The sequence below is a fragment of the Mesoplodon bidens genome (assembly GCF_964165515.1).
Source record: "Mesoplodon bidens genome assembly, chromosome: 4".
NCBI lineage: Eukaryota > Metazoa > Chordata > Mammalia > Artiodactyla > Ziphiidae > Mesoplodon > Mesoplodon bidens.
Window position 1 is genome coordinate 104,955,788 of NC_138160.1, and position 15,374 is coordinate 104,971,161.

Sequence of the window (15,374 nt, forward strand, 5' to 3'; positions counted from 1 at the left end):
CTGCAAGGAGAAGCAACCAGGTAATTCCTCACTGCTTTCCCCTAGGTCTTTGGCTCTGTAAGGCAGGAACTCAGGAGATGGTGCTGGCTGAGTTTCCATGATCTCTGTACTTAGTTTGGGCTCCATGTTGGTCACCATCAAGGCACTATTCTCTTTCAATCTGGACCCCAATGTGGTAAAGCAAGTGTTTCTAGACAAGGCTCTTGAATGTCCATCCTACTGGCTGGGTGCCACCGACTAGATGGTGGACGTGCATGTTACAAGCATGACATGGGGTGAAGACAAGGTTCATGGCCAAAAAAAGATTGGTCTACAAAGAAGGATGGGGCTTCTGGATAGCAGTGTAATGGACAAAGGCTTTGGAGGAAAAAAAAAGGGTGCTTCCTGGAAGCCCATGTTGATGACCCATGGTAGTGTGTCATCCAACAGAAGGCAGGAAGAGAAAATGCAGTTTCGGTGCCCTAGCTGCCTAGGCTAGAAGCTCAGAAAGGGAAGCAGTGTGCCTGTGGTCATGCAGTGAGTAGTAATTTCATTCGTGGGAGTGGTTCATTTTACCTGGCAATTTTTTCCAACCCAAAATGTGAAGGAATCTGGGTTTACGTCTTAGGCCCCTAGTTATGAGTCATCCATGGATTGATTCATTCATTCAAAAAACACTTCATGAAAGTAAATAGGCACTAATGATATACTGTGATAATTGCTACATAAGAGAATTTCAAGAGCCTGTGGGAACCCCATGGAGGGGTACACAGCCCTGGTTTGGAAAGTTTTCTGGAGGAAATGAAGAAGAAACTGAGCTCTGAAGGAGAACAGGACCTTAACTAGAGGAAGAGGTGGGGAGTTGTGCTGCATGTGTCTCTAATGGAAAAGGTAGAGAAAACAAGGCGTATTGGGGGAAGCTGTAAGAAGTCAGTGTGGCTGGAGCATACACTTTGACATGGGAGGGGTGACAGTTGTGGTTAAGGATGTGAACAGGGAATTTCTCGGGCACTGAAATGGTTTGTGGAGGAACACGACACACTCAGAGTACTGCTTTAGAAAGCTCATCCCTTGGGGGCTACGTGGAGAAGGGATGGGGAGGTCAGAGCCTGCACTTGACAACCATGCCCCAGAAAGGTGCAGTCTCCTCCTCCTCACATCCTAGTGAACTCTCTTAATGCTTGATGGAGAGCTGGACAGACAGACATGAAAGAATTCAAGGTACAGGCAGATGGAGGGTCTTCTGTAGCCCACTTAAAAAACCCAGCCCAGGCCACATTGCCAGGGGTAAGTAGACAGGCTGAAATTACTTGTTAAAATCTTCCCTGACAGGGATTTTGATACTTTTGTACTCTAGAAGTAGAGACATCAGACAAAGGAATAAGCAGTCCCAGCCCCCCTGCACATCCAGCTGAAATTCGCTGTTGCCAACTTACTCTATTCCCAGGACACAGCCCAACCAAGCACCACCAAACACCAGCAGAACAAGGGAAGTATTGAGGATTCAGTAAGAATGGAGTTCTGTGCTCACTCTGTTCCCATGTAGTGACTGACCTATGGACACTGGGTAGTCAGAGAGTGACTTTTTGTAACAACTCATGAAGACAGGTTCTTATGCCCATTTTACAAAATAAAAGGTACAGAGAGGTTCAGTACCTAGCCCAGGGCCACATAGCTAAGCCATACCCTGGAACAGGGTATCCTCTGCTATACATACCTAGGCTAGTGCTCGGTGAAACAAGAAAAAGTATCAATAGATGAGGAAGTGTGCTCAGTGGCTAAAAATTCTTTGATGCCACTGGACTAGGGATTCTCACCAAGGGAACAACCTGTCTTTCAACTCAACTAGCCCTTCTGAAACAGCAATATCAAGAGTCATTTTTCTTACTGTCAAGTTTTAGCATTCAGATAAGTTCCAATGCAGGGTCTAATCACTCTGGAGACTTCCGCTGTCTGTTAAGTAAAGTGTCCACATGCCATAGTCTCTCAGTTCCTAGCTATTATGGAAGAGAGCCCTAGGAATATACAGCTGTTTCCTAAAACCCAGCTTGTTCCTAAACCAGTGAGCACAACTGGCTTAGATACTGAAGAGAGCCTGTGTAAACCTCAGCAGACATGGAGGTGCCTGGTGCTGGGAGCCATGGAATATAGTGTAGCATTCATATCCAAAGACATCAGCTACTGAAGGTAGGATCCATGGGAGATGGGGAGTTACAACCAGCTGACTCAGAACCCAGCAGTCTAACCGCGCTGTCCAACAGTGTAGCCAGTAACCACACAAGGCAATTTAAATATTGTACATACCTATTGGGATATGATTCACATACTGTACAATGTACCTTTTGACGTGTGTAATTCAGTGGCATATTCATAGAGTGGTGCCACCATCCCACTATCTAATGGTGGAACACTTCCATGACTCCAAAAAGAAATCTCGTACCCATGAGCAGTCACTCCTCATTCTTCCCTCACCCCCGGTCGCTAGCAAACAAGAATGACCGTGAATCTCTGTGAATCTGCCTATTCTGGATATTCATATAAATGGAATCATACACTATGTGGTCTTCGGGGACTGACTTCTATCACTTAGCACAATGTTTTCAAGATTCATCCACGCGGTAGCATGTATCAGTACTTCATTCCTTTTTATGACTGAATAATGTTCCATTGTACAGCTATCCCACTTTTTGTTTATCTGCACATCCACTGAGAGACACTGGGTTGTCTCCCCTTTTTAGCTGTTATTAATAATGCTGTTATGATCATTACTGTACAACTTTTTATGTAAACTTATGTTTTCAATTCTCTTCGGCATATACGTAAGAGTATTGTAGGGTCGTAGAGTAACTCCATGTTTAAGTTTTGAGGAACTACTGAGCTGTTTTCCATACAGCCCATGCACACTGGAGTCCATGTGCCACAACTAGAGAGAGAAAACCCGCATGCCACAACTAGAGAGAAGCCCAAGCACTGCAACTAGAAGGAAGCCCAAGCGCCTCAACGAAGAGACCGTGTACTGTAGAAAGATCCTGCATGCCTCAACAAAGACCCCGTGTGCCACAACTAAGACCCAACGCAGTCAAAAAAATAATAATAATAAGATACCTAAGAGTAAATTTAACCAAGGCAGTGAAAGATGCATACGCTTAAAACTGTAACACACTGATGAAGAATACTGAAGATGATTCACATAAATGTAAAGATATCCCATGTTCATCAATTGGAAGTATTAATATTGTTAAAATGTCCACACTACCCAAAGCAATCTACAGATTTAATGTAATCTCTATCAAAATACTCATGACATTTTCCACAGAACTAGAAAAAATAATCCTAAAATTTGTATGGAACCACAAAAACCCCAAATGGCCAAAGCAATCTTGAGTAAAAAGAACAAAGCTTGAGGTATTATGCTCCCTGACTTCAGACAATACTACAAAGCTACAGCAATCAAAAGAGCATTGTACTGGCACAAAAAAAGACATATAGACCAATGGAAAAACATAAAGAGACCAGAAATAAACCCATGCACATATGGTCAATTAATCTACGATGAAGGAGGCAAGAATATACAACGGGGAAAAGACAGTCTCTTTAATAAGTGGTGTTCGGAAAACTGGACAACTACATGTAAAATAATAAAATTGGGCTTCCCTGGTGGCGCAGTGGTTGAGAGTCCGCCTGCCGATGCAGGGGATGCGGGTTCTGGAGGATCCCACGTGCCGCGGAGCGGCTGGGCCCGTGAGCCATGGCTGCTGAGCCTGCGTGTCCGGAGCCTGTGCTCCGCAACAGGAGAGGCCACAACAGTGAGAGGCCCGCGTACTGCAAAAAAAATAATAATAAAATAAAATAAAATAAAATAATTAAAACATTTTTTCAAACCATATACAAAAGTAAACTCAAAATGGACTAAAGACCTAAATGTATAAAACTCCTAGAAGAAAGCATAGGCAGTACACTCTTTGGCATAGGTCTTAGCTATATACTTTTGGATCTATCTCCTCAGGCAAGGGAAACAAAAGCAAAAATAAATAAATGGGACCTAATCAAACTTAAGAGCTTTTGCACAGTGAAGAAAACCATCAACAAAAGGAAAATACAACCTACTGAATGGGAGAAAATATTTGTAAATGATATATGTAATAAGGGACTAATAATCAAAATAGAGAAAGAACTCATACAACTCAATATCAAAAAAAAAAATCCAATTAAAAATGGGGAGGAGACCTGAATAGACATTTTTCCAAAGAAGACATACAGATAATATATAAAAATATCAAATGACTATGCTGTACACCTGAAGCTAAAATAATAAGTCAACTATACTTTGATTTAAAAACAAAAAGAAAAGGAAAGAAAGAACCAGTCTTGTGAAGATCTGAGGAAGAAAGTTCTAAGTACCCAAGCACAGGAATGAGTCTGTCAGTCACTGGGGTCAGAGGGAAGGCCTGAGCAACTGGAGTGATGAGCAAAGGGGGAGAGAGGCAGAAGCAAGGTCAGGGTACCAAAAGAGGCCACTCTTCAGAAGGCCTGATAAGCCAAGTAGTTTGAATCTTTTTTAGAGACAAACAGAAACCTCTGGAGAGCTCCTTCCATTCAGGAGAGTAATGTTAGAGTTCTCATAGCACAAGAATAGCTCAGCACTGAGGCTCCTGGTCCCATTTTGGCTGCCATTAGAGCATCAGATGATGGGATATTGAGGTAAGAAGAGTAAGTACTGAGATAAATTATAATTAAATGGTAATTATAGTACTGAGGTTCTAATTGGAAAGTCATAATAATCCAAACCCTATAGAAGCAAAACTCAAGCTGGGGCACTATAGATTTATCTGGATGAGCAATTATTTTTCAAAGACATCTGGACACTAAAGTATACATTTTTGCTCTGCCATAATGAATGGCATTTAACCAAAACTGAAGATGGAACAGAAGAGACTGTTTATAAGACGTGGTCCAGGCACCAGGAGGCTCTGATAAACAGAACACCCTTTACTTAGGTTACATATAGCTTAATATAGAGTATAATATTGAGTGTAATATTGGGTATTCTATACTCAATATTGTGTATACTCAATAATAGTCTAATACTGAATATAGCTTAATTATATACAGTTTAATATTGAGCTATATATACCAGACCATATAAAAACTGTGATCACTTTTCTATAGAAGCTAATATTTAATATTGAGAAGACCAAAGATATCCTACGGTAGGTAAAGCACATAAAACTGTACATCTACTCTTACAGTAAGTAGCTAATAAATGTTTAAATTAATAAATGAATGCTTAGATTTCAATCATTTGTCATTCAATAAAAATATGCTATTTAATTGAGATCTGATATACAAGTTAGTTTGAATAACATCTCAATTTTTTTTATTTATTTATGTTTACTTTTGACTGCGTTGGGTCTTTGTTGCTGTGTGTGGGGGCTACTCTTTGTCGCAGTGTGCGGGCTTCTCATTGCGGTGGCTTCTCGTTGCAGAGCACGGGCTCTAGGTGCGTGGGCTTCAGTAGTTATGGCATGCAAGCTTCAGTAGTTGTGGCTCAGGGGCTCTAGAGCACACGCTCAGTAGTTGTGGCACATGGGCTTAGTTGCTCCGTGGCATGTGGGATCTTCCCAGAACAGGGCTTGAAACTGTGGCCCCTGCACTGGCAGGCAGATTCTTAACCACTGCACCACCAGGGAAGCCCCTACATCTCAATTTTTATGACAGAATTTAAGTCTATCTGATATAAGAGATGCATGCTATTTTATCATATTTTATTGATAAAGAACAAATTATAAAAATGAGGCTTTAACATTAGCAATTCCATTCTAATATACTGGGAATTACCATAGGTATAGTCAATTTGGGGCATAAATTTTATTTCCATAAAGACAACTTGGGGGGAGTAAAAGTGTTTTGATAAAAGCTATCATAAAGTACACTTTTCTTAAATTAGCATTCACAAAAGAGTTAAATCACAGGAAAATGCTTTAAAAAAATCTAAAGATAGACCTTGTGGATAACCAAAAACATTAAAAATAGATAACTGACCTAAGCACATGATAATATCAATCAACTAGGATGGCAATTGGGCAGTATACCTGGTTATTTTTCATACAGTGCCTTCTCTTTTCTTTTCATGAGGTATAAATTACAATCAGTGAAATACACATCTTAAGAATATAGTCCAATGGGTTTTAACATATGTGTACACCCTATAAACAGCACCCATACTACAGAAACTTCCTTCTAGGCCTTTCCCAATCAATCTCTTCACCTTCTGCTTGAGGCAATCATCACCATAGCTTAGTATTACCAGTTTTAAAAATTCATTGATAATCAAACACCTATAGTCCTCCGCTCTACCAGCTGAGCTACAAAAATAAACTCAAAATGGATTAAAGACCTAAATGTAAGGTCAGACACCATCAAACTCTTAGAGGAAAACATAGGCAGAACACTCTATGACATAAATCACAAGATCCTTTTTGACCCACCTCCTAGAGAAATGGAAGTAAAAACAAAAATAAACAAGTGGGACCTAATGAAACTTAAAAGCTTTTGCACAGCAAAGGAAACCATAAACAAGACCAAAAGACAACCCTCAGAATGGGAGAAAATATTTGCAAATGAAGCAACTGACAAAGGATTAATCTCCAAAATTTACAAGCAGCTCAATAACATAAAAACAAATAACCCAATCCAAAAATGGGCAGAAGACATAAATAGACATTTCTCCAAAGAAGATATACAGATTGCCAACGAACACATGAAAGAATGCTCAACATCATTAATCATTAGAGAAATGCAAATCAAAACTACAATGAGATATCATCTCACACCAGTCAGAATGGCCATCATCAAAAAATCTGGAAACAATAAATGCTGGAGAGGGTGTGGAGAAAAGGGAACACTCTTGCACTGTTGGTGGGAATGTAAATTGATACAGCCACTATGGAGAACAGTATGAAGGTTCCTTAAAAAACTACAAATAGAACTACCATACGACCCAGCAATCCCACTACTGGGCATATACCCTGAGAAAACCATAATTCAAAAAGAGTCATGTACCAAAATGTTCATTGAAGCTCTATTGACAATAGCCAGGACATGGAAGCAACCTAAGTGTCCATCAACAGATGAATGGATAAAGAAGATGTGGCACACATATACAATGGAATATTACTCAGCCATAAAAAGAAACGAAATTGAGTTATTTGTAGTGAGGTGGATGGACCTAGAGTCTGTCATACACAGTGAAGTAAGTCAGAAACAGAAAAACAAATACTGTATGCTAACACATATATATGGAATCTAAGGGAAAAAAATTAAAAAGGTCATGAAGACCCTAGGGGTAAGACGGGAATAAAGACACAGACCTACTAGAGCATGGACTTGAGGATATGGGGAGGGGGAAGGGTAAGCTGGGACAAAGTGTGAGAGTGGCATGGACATATATACACTAACAAACGTAAAATAGATAGCTAGTGGGAAGAGGCCGCATAGCACAGGGAGATCAGCTAGGTGGTTTGTGACCACCTAGAGGGGTGGGATAGGGAGGGTGGGAGGGAGGGAGACTCAAGAGTTAAGTGATATGGGAACATATGTATAACTGCTTCACTTTGTTATAAAGCAGAAACTAACACACCATTGTAAAGCAATTATACTCCAATGAAGATGTTAAAAAAAAGAAATGAAGAATGGGAAAGACTTCTGATGCAATGGAGACTTAATAAAGATTTGATTTTTAATCAATAAAAAAAATTCATTGAATAGAATTATATGACTACTTAGCAAAAAAAAGAATGAACTAATTATAGATACAACATGGATGAACCTCCAAATCACTAAGCTGGGTGAAAGAAAAACCATACACAAAAGTAGTATATAATGCATCATTCCATTTATATAAAATTCCAAAAAAATCCAACTAACCCTTGCTGACAGAACTCAGAGCACTGGTTGTCTGGGGACCAGGGAGAGGATAAGCTAGAGGAATTACAAATGAGCATAAGTAAATGTGGGAGGTATATTCATATGTCAAAACTTACCAACTTGTACACTTTAAATATGTGTAGTTGATTTTTTTCAACTATATGTCAGTAAAGCTTAAAAATCATAACTCAAATGGCATATCAGTTTGCTGGCTAAGAAAAATTTACTTTGCAAGTCACACAGAGCTTACATATTCAATAAGTAATTAAGCTTTCATAATGTGTTTTAACTTAGAAAAGGTTTCACCATTTTTCCTCCAAATATTTTTCTCGAGTGCAATTTTTCTTCCATCCCATGAAACCAATTCCATGTGTGTTCAATACCAATGTTGTCCTACAATAAAGAGGTCAATACTTCTCTTTTTATTTTTTTCACTCTGGGCTTTTGTTTGGTTTATTTCTATTGATTTGCAAGTTCACTGATCTTTTCTCATTGTCCAGTCTGTTGTTATGACCTCATTTCATCTCACTTCTCAAATTTCCATTTGACCCCTTTTTAGTTTCCATTTTTCTACTATGAACCTCTATCTGTTCATACATTATATCCAACTTTACCTTAAAGCTTTGAAAATATTTATAATATTGTCTTAAATTCTTTTTGACTAGAAGGCTCTAGTTAAATCTTCTTTCGGTTCAAATTATAAAACAATTGTATGTCATTTAAATAAGGGAGTAGACTTCCTTATTTAATGTTTTATTTACTTTCAACGTACAGCTCAAAGCACAAACACTGTACACTTTAAATCCAAACCCTTTCCTTCCCCTGTTTATTCAATATTTTGGACGCATATTATGACATATGCACTGGACCTAAATTCAAGAGTTCTGTGAGAACCATATCATTGGAAGAAGGAATTCATTGATCTACTGTATTGTTCAAGGGCTTCAGCCTCATATTTGGCTATATGTTACTAACTGATCCACTAAAATAAGATGGCAAAAAACCCAGCTCTATTTTTGGAAACATAATTTTCATTATTATTTTTTTTACAAGTTGTATGTACCTATTGTCTTCTGTTATTAAGAAACGAACAAAATAATGTCTTAGTCCAGATTTGTTTCTAAGTGATGCTTCACTTTATACTTTTTGTTGAGGTATAAATCACAAAAAATAAAATGCATATATCTTAATAGTACAGTTCAATGATTTTGACAATGACTGGGTAACAACCACTGAAATTAATATATAGAACATTTCCATCACTCCCAAAATTTCCCTCATTCCCCCTTCCCAGTTAGTCTGCTTTCCCCTTGAGGTAACCAGTTTCTCATTTCTACTAACATGGTATAGAATTGCCTGTTCTTGGAACTTATATAAAATGCAGTCATATATAAGTACTCTTTTGCATCTAGATTCATTCACTCAGATACTATTTTTAAGATTTATCTATGTTGTTTCATCAATCAAAAGTTCATTCTTTTTAACTGTTAAGTATTCTATTCTATAAATATGCTACAATTTCTTTACCCATTTTCATATTGATGGGCCTCTTGGATTGTTTTCAAATTTTGGCTATTACTTTGTATAAAGCCTGCTATGAATATTCTCTTATACACATTTTCATAGACATATGTTTTCATTTCTCTTGGCTTAATACCTAGAAATGGAATTTCTGTGTCATAGATTTACTCACTTTATATATCTTTTCCCACTCCTCAAACTGAACTTATTTGTGTTTTTAGATATTATAAAACATATCCTGTAAACAAAATGTAGATAGGTCTTGCTTTTTATCCATTCTTGTAATTTCCTTCTCTCTAATGGAGCATTTAGTCCATTTACATTGAATGGAATTACGGTTTTGTTCAGATCAGTTTAATTCTACTACCTTGGTATTTGTTTTCTATTTGTCCCATCTGTTATGTGTTCTATTGTTCATTTATTTCTATTGTCTTTTGTGCTTACAGAATAATTATTATCCAATTTTATCTATTTTATTGATTTTTTTTAGCAATACTTCTTTGTGTGCATCCACTATTATGTGTTGTAATGGTTACCCTATAGATAGTAATACACACACTTAACTTACCACAGTCTCAATTCATAAGATATTAAAGAACAATACAATAACTATATAACGGTATAATTTCACTTAATCCCCACTCAATTCCTTGTATATTAGCCACATGTTTTAATTCAACATATTCTATAAACCCCATACCCATTATTACTGTTTGTGCTTTAAACAGTCAAGAGTCTTTTAAAGAACTTCAGCAATGTCATGAGCCTAAAACGACTAAAATTAGAGTTCAAGGGCATCAAGACAGCCAGAACCTAAGATGCCAAGATTATAGAGAGAAGAGTTGAAAGAACTGAGCCCAACAGTCTGAGCCTTTTTTCCTCTTGAGGCACTTGCCAGTTTGTAAGTAGTATAGGCTGAGAAGCACAGAAGCGGCGCAGAAAGTAGCTGCTATGAGTTCGAGAAACTATGCAGGATTTTTGTCAGTTTCATGGTTCTGGGAAGATTTTAAAAATGGGATTAAAGAACCACCGAAAGGATGGGGTTCTGATAAAAACCCCAAGTATTCAATTGGACACCAGAAGGGCTAGAGTCTATGCTGAGGTTAAGCCAGAAATAGACCAGCCTTACAGACTTGAACGCAGCTGTGAATCAGCTCAGCCCGTTTGAATTAAAGTAATCCACGCCGACTCTAATTGACTGCCAGAAGCTAAAGAAATCCCCTTTAGAGAAAGATAACATTTCAAGAATCCCTATAATTTTTACACATAATTTTAGTAATTCAATAAAAACTTTACCAGGTGTACAAAATAAAAAATAAGCTGGTGGGGGGTGGGGGATGGGGGAGGCAATAGAAACTGATGCACAGGTGATCCAGATACTGGTTTTCATTAAAATATTTTAAATGACTGTAAAATGGATGACAAGACAGAGAGAAATCAACTAGAAAACTAGAATTTATATCAAAAGAATAAAATGGAACTCCTAAAACCAAAAATAATATCAGAAATCCAGGATGCAATGGAGACCACCTCACATCCGACAGAATAGGTAAAATTAAAGCAACGTACTTACAACAGGCCGTGGTGACGGCGGTTCCTGCAGTCGCTGTGAGCTGCGGGTGGCTCCGAGGGCAGCAAGAGCAGCTCTGGGCGCGCGGCTCGCGCGGTTGCGACCCTTTGGATACTGCCCAGCCGCGCAGCGGCCTAGACCTCGGCTTGGCTGAGGGCTCCGCGCAGCGCAAAGGCAGCAGCTTGAGCTTGGAGGCGTTTCCGCCCAGCCCGCACATGCGCACTTTCCTGGATGCGCAGAAAGCCGCCTCCCAGGCTTCCACACGCAGGGCTCGGAGTTCGAATGCACCGAGATCGCCTTCCCCAACCAGACGCAGACGCGCCTCCCAAGGTGGCAGCACTAGAGGCCGGCTCCGTGTGGAAGCTGCAGCCGGACAGGTGGACTCGCAGGTGGGCTGACCCGTGCGCATCCTGCAGAACCAGGCAAGAATGAGAACGTGGGCAAGACCAGCCAGTTGGCTAAGTTGAACTTCAAAGAAGATGAAGACGATACTTTTTACAGGAAGGATGTCTCATACATGCCTGCAGCTACTGGGGAATACCCCATCCCGACTGCATGGTTTACTGTAATACCAGCAAGAGTGGTTCAGTAGATCATGGAAATGCTTCTGGCAGCCACATTCTAAGTCACCTCTGAGGGCAAAATGCAAAGAGATGACTCTGCACAAGGGTGGGCCCCGGGGGAGACGGTTCTGGAGTGTTATGACTATGTCAGCAGCAAGGCCTTCCTCCTTGGCTTCATTCTTACCAAAGCCACCTGGGTCATGGGGCAACTGTGCAGCCAGCCCTAAGCCACTCAGAGCAGCCTCAAGAAAATCAGCCGAGAGAGTTCACAGTGGAAACCCCGGATCCAGGACCACTACTTCCTGTCCTGGCTGATCACAATCCCTTCTGAGCAGGAAAAGCTGTGGGCTCACAGATCACCACAGAGTAGATGAGCCAGCTGGGGTAGCTCTGCAAGGAAAATCCTTCCACCACCTTGGAGGACCTGGAGAAGCCAGGGTGGAGGCAGGGCCCCAGCGTATCATCCCTAGGTAGGAGGACTCTTACCAGTACCAGAACATATTTGGCCCTCTGGTCAAGCTGGAGACCAACTACTCTAAGAAACTGAAAGAGTCCCAGAGTCAAGGTAACATCACTGTCAGGTGGCACCTGGACCTTAACAAGAAGAGAATTGCCTACTTCACTTTGCCCAAGACTGACTCTGATAATCAGGCTTTAGTAATAATTTGGTTAGGAGACATGCACCTCATGCAGGGGAATAAGATTTGCCTGTGGTACAAAGGGGACCTGGTGCCCCTGTGGAAAGGGATCGGCCACATCATCAAGGCTCCTGATAATTATGGCAATGAGATCGCCATTGAGCTACAGAGTAGTTGTGGGTGCACCTTGGAGGTAACTCATAACTTCCAGGTGGATTTCACGTGGGAGTCAGCCTCATTAGACAGAATGCAGAGTATTGAAAACATCTGCTGTGGAGGAGAGCTCCATGTTGGGCTACATCTACCATAAACTGCTAGGAGTGATCAGAAAGTGCCAGCTGCCCAAATACTTCACAGCACGAGAGTTCCAAGACCTCCACCACTCTCAGGTTGACTTTCTGAGGATGGTGCTGCAGAGACCACTGAGCTGGATCCAGGGACCGCTAGGCACAGGGGAGATGTGACCTCAGCCACCATCATCTACCATCTGGCTCAGTGGGCCTGTGCTAGTCTGTGCCCCAACTAACATAGCCAAGGATCAGCTGACCAAGAAGTTCCACTGACCAGGCTGAAAGTCATGCAGCTCTGCGCAGGGTCCTCGGCTCCCCATTGCACATCCTGGCCCTGCACAAGCAGATCAGGAACACAGGTAGCATGCCAGAGCTCCAGAAGCTGCAGTTGCTGAAGGACAAGACTTGGGAGCTGTCATCTGCAGACCAGAAGTGGTACTTGGCCCTGAAGCAGGCTCCTGAGAGGGAACTGCTCGTGAACACAGATGTCATCTGCTGTACATGCGGGTGACCGAAGCTTGCCAAGATGCAGTTTCACAGGGACCCAGGCCACTGAGCCCTGGAGTGCATGGTCCCTGTGTCCTCAGAGCCAAGCAGCTGATCCTTGTGGATGACCACTGCCAGCTGGGCCTCATGGTGATATGCAAGAAGGCAGCCAAGGCTGGGCTGTCCCAGTTACTCCTTGAGTACCTGGTGGTGCTGGGCACCTTCCCCATCTGCATCATCCGCCTCCAGGACCAGGATCAGAGGTACCCTGCACTCAGCACCTTCCTGTCCAACATCTTCTGCAAGGACCCTTGTCAGAACAGCAGAAGGTCATGTGAAGATGCTCTGTGTGATCCAGGGCCAGGAGGAGATCATCAGGTCAGGTACCTCCTACCTAACAGGCCAGAAGCTGCAAACATAGAAAAGATCACCACAAAGCTAATGAAGACAACTGCCAAGCTGGACCAGATTGCCATCATCATGTCCATCATCATGTCCCATGAGGGCCAACGCTCCTACCAGTGCAGTACATGCAGCTCAGTAACTCCCTGCACACCAAGCCCTACCAAGAGGTGGAGAATGGCAGCGTGGATGTATTTCAGGGGCTCAAGAACAATTTTATCATCTTCTGCATGTGGGCAAGTAAGCACCAAAGCACTGGATTTTTAAACAACCCCAGGCACTTAATGTGGCCCTGACCAAAGCACATTAGGGGCAACCCAAGGGCCCTGTCCAAGCAGCTGCTCTGGAACCACCTGCTGAACTACAACCACCTGCTGGGGGCGGGGGGCACTGAACAATCTGCAGGAGAGCCTCATGCAGTTCAGCAAGCCCAGGAAGCTAGTCATCACCATCAACCTTGGAGCCCGCTTCATGGCAACATCCATGTATGACCCCGGAAAGCCATTATCCCAGGATCAGTCTATGATCAGAGCAGCCAGGGCCAGCCTTTGAACATGTGCTTCCAGACCCATGACCAGATCAGCATGATCAGTGCCTACCCCAGCCTCCTGACCTCCATGAACAGTCCCCATTGCCTCCAACCTGGTCATGCCACCCATGCTGCCACTGGGGTATTTTGGACAAGCTAACAGGCCATCCACAGGTGGGGCACCCCAAAAGGCAAGACTGGTCATGGGGGATTCTAGAAGAACAGCTTTGGGCCTCCTGGGCCAACCAGAGGAATCTCCTCAACAGCCAGGCCAGCCAGGCGTGTGCCATCAAAGCTGTCTCACAGGGTGCCCTGAGGACAGGCTGCATCTCCATCAGCCAGCCCTTCCAGGTGAGCCAGGCCCACCTCTCCCAGCCCAAGCTGTCACAGGACAGTTATCTTGGCAGCATGGTGCTGTCACAAGACTCCATATACTCCATGTATACCAGGGCCAGCAAGCATACCAGCCCATCAGAGTGATGGGGCTGCCCCAGTACTAGAAGGTGGCCTCCTCCACTAGCATCTTATTCTGGGTTAAAAAAGTAAAAATAAATGGATACCTGTTTTCCACTGCTAAAACTGAAGCATCATTTTGAGCAGCATGAGAAGGAGAGGAACACCCAAGGGAGAGAGGAGCCTAAGTCAGAGCAAGTGTCCAATGCCAGTGCTTGGTGAGGAGGAGGAGGAGGAGGGGGAGTGAGAGGTGGGCTCCACCACGGAAGACCATCCACCATCAAGCCTCACCAGCATGGGTGGCATGACCAGGTTGGAGGCAATGGGCACTGTTCATGGAGGTCAGGAGGCTGGGGTAGGCACTGATCATGCTGATCTGGTCATGGGTCTGGAAGCACATGTTCAAAGGCTGGCCCTGGCTGCTCTGATCATAGACTGATCCTGGGATAATGGCTTTCCGGGGTCATACATGGATGTTGCCATGAAGCGGGCTCCAAGGTTGATGGTGATGACTAGCTTCCTGGGCTTGCTGAACTGCATGAGGCTCTCCTGCAGATTGTTCAGTGCCCCCTGCCCCCAGCAGGTGGTTGTAGTTCAGCAGGTGGTTCCAGAGCAGCTGCTTGGACAGGGCCCTTGGGTTGCCCCTAATGTGCTTTGGTCAGGGCCACATTAAGTGCCTGGGGTTGTTTAAAAATCCAATGCTTTGGTGCTTACTTGCCCACATGCAGAAGATGATAAAATTGTTCTTGAGCCCCTGAAATACATCCACGCTGCCATTCTCCACCTCTTGGTAGGGCTTGGTGTGCGGGGAGTTACTGAGCTGCATGTACTGCTGCCAACAAGGCCCAGTGCCCACAATGTCCACACCTGGGTCTGCCACCAGGGCAGAGTGAGGAAGACCCTCATCTCAGAGGAGCCCTTTTCCCTGTTCTGTTCTTTTTCTCTTTTAGTTAAAGGCGAACTACGTTTTAGCAGGAAAAAAAACTTCGCACTCTGTGCCCAGTCAGGGCTCCATGC

General features: G+C 42.7%; 1 long non-coding RNA gene and 1 pseudogene across 2 annotated transcripts in view; one reads left to right on the forward strand and one right to left on the reverse strand.

Moving 5' to 3' along the window:
* LOC308615909 overlaps positions 1 to 15,374 on the reverse strand; it is a 322,361-nt gene that overhangs the window by 27 nt on the left and 306,960 nt on the right. The gene's annotated exons all lie outside the window — the stretch shown is intronic.
* LOC308615641 (regulator of nonsense transcripts 1-like) lies at positions 125 to 14,384 on the forward strand (annotated as a pseudogene). The gene is made up of 3 exons: positions 125 to 175; positions 11,005 to 11,326; positions 11,413 to 14,384. The product of its transcript is annotated as a regulator of nonsense transcripts 1-like (transcript).